The 2,197-nt window shown below is 47.4% G+C and overlaps 1 non-coding gene across 1 annotated transcript; it reads right to left on the reverse strand.

Annotated features, from left to right (window-relative positions):
- Positions 1–117: 117 nt before the first annotated feature.
- Positions 118–1,924, reverse strand: LOC149512339 (18S ribosomal RNA). The gene has a single exon (XR_016332913.1). It is a non-coding gene; the product is annotated as an 18S ribosomal RNA (ribosomal RNA).
- Between the last annotated feature and the right edge of the window lie 273 nt (positions 1,925–2,197).

Genomic DNA, 2,197 nt, shown 5'->3' on the forward strand with positions numbered 1-2,197 from the left:
GATGAAGCGACCGTCGCACCCTCCCAGGATAAGAGGGGGCTCGAGGCACGGGGGCACCCTCACCCCCTCAGTGTTTCGTTAATACGTCCGCGGATCGTCTGTCGAGCAGGGTTTCGACAATGATCCTTCCGTAGGTTCACCTACAGAAACCTTGTTACGACTACTCCTTCCTCTAAAGGATAAGGTTCAGTGGACTTCTCACGATGTCGCGGGCGATGAACCGTCCACGTCATCGTGATCCGAACACTTCACCAAACCATTTAATCGGTAGGAGCGACGGGCAGTGTGTACAAAGGGTAGGGACGTAGTCAATGCAAGCTGATGACTCACGCTTACTAGGAGTTCCTCGTTGAAGACCAACAATTGCAATGATCTATCCCCATCATGATGAAATTTCAAAGATTACCTGGGCCTGTCGACCAAGGCTATAGACTCATTGAATACATCAGTGTAACGCGCGTGCGGCCCAAAACATCTAAGGGCATCACAGACTTGTTATTGCCTCAAACTTCCTTAGCCTAAGCGGCCATAGTCCCTCTAAGATGCTAGCCATGAAGGATCACCTCCGCGTAGCTAGTTAGCAGCTGAGGTCTCGTTCATTAACGGAATTAACCAGACAAATCGCTCCACCAACTAAGAACGACCATATACCACCACCCATAGAATCAAGAAAGAACTCTCAGTCAGTCAATCCTTACTATGTCTGGACCTGGTAAGTTTCCCCGTGTTAGGTCAAATTAAGCCACAAACTCCACTCCTAGTGGTGCCCTTCCGTCAATTCTTTTAAGTTTCAGCCTTGCGACCATACTCCCCCCGAAACCCGAAGACTTTGATTTCTCATAAGGTGTCGGTGGAATCCTAAAAGTAACATTCGTCGATCCTTGGTTGGCATCGTTTATGGTTGAGACTACGATGGTATCTGATCGTCTTCGAGCCCTCAACTTTCGTTCTTGATTAATGAAAACATCCTTGGCAAATGCTTTCGTAGTTGTTCAACTTTCATAAATCCAAGAATTTCACCTTTGACTATGTAATATGAATGCCCCTGACTGTCCCTATTAATCATTACTCCGATCCCGAAAGCCAACACAATAGGACCGAAATCCTATGATGTTATCCCATGCTAATGTATACAAGCGTAGGCCTGCTTTCAGCACTTTAATTTCTTCAAAGTAACAGTGCTGGAGGAATGACCCGAGCAATTAAGTCCATGAACGCATCGTCGGTAGTAGGGAGGAGTAGATCGATGCTCATTGTGAGGTGGACTGGACGACCCAACCCTAGTTCCAACTACGAGCTTTTTAACTGCAACAACTTAAATATACACTATTGGAGCTGGAATTACCGCGGTTGCTGGCACCGGACTTGCCCTCCAATGGATCTTCGTTAAGGGATTTAGATTGTAGTCATTCCAATTACCAGACTCATAGAGCCCGATATTGTTATTTATTGTCACTACCTCCCCGTGTCAAGATTGGGTAATTTGCACGCATGCTACCTTTCTTGGATGTGGTAGCCGTTTCTCAGGCTCCCTCTTCGGAATTGAACCCTAATTCTCCGTCACCCGTCACCACCATAGTAGGCCACTCTCCTACCATCGAAAGTTGATAGGGTAAAAATTTGAATGGTGCGTCACCGACACAAAGGTCGTGTGATCTGTCGAGTTATCATGAATCATCAGAGCAACAGGCATAGCCTGCGTCGACCTTTTATCTAATAAATGCATCCCTTCCAGAAGTCAAGGTTTGTTGCATGTATTAGCTCTAGAATTACTACGGTTATCGGAGTAGTAGATACCATCAAACAAACTATAACTGATTTAATGAGCCATTCACAGTTTCACAGTCTGAATTAGTTCGTACTTACACATGCATGGCTTAATCTTTGAGACAAGCATATGACTACTGGCAGGATCAACCAGGTAGCATTCCTTCAGGATGTTGGCACCACGTGGGCCTCGACGCATCGATCGAGCAGCGGAGAGAGCCCAACGCGAAGCATAAGCATCGTGCATGTCGAGCACGTAAAATGCATAGCATCGGACGAACGGGGGTTGAGAGCCCGCCCCCGCTAAACGTTTCACATCCAAGAGCACGATCGAACACCGATGCACCAATGCGGCCATGAAGGATTGGGTGGCACGCTTGGAACACCGGCCACAATTGGTGTCCGACCCGTGGCCCCTCGAGACACGAGA

Source organism: Durio zibethinus, chromosome 23, assembly GCF_047325235.1.
Source record: "Durio zibethinus cultivar Kanyao isolate XHJ-2024 chromosome 23, ASM4732523v1, whole genome shotgun sequence".
NCBI classification, from domain to species: domain Eukaryota; kingdom Viridiplantae; phylum Streptophyta; class Magnoliopsida; order Malvales; family Malvaceae; genus Durio; species Durio zibethinus.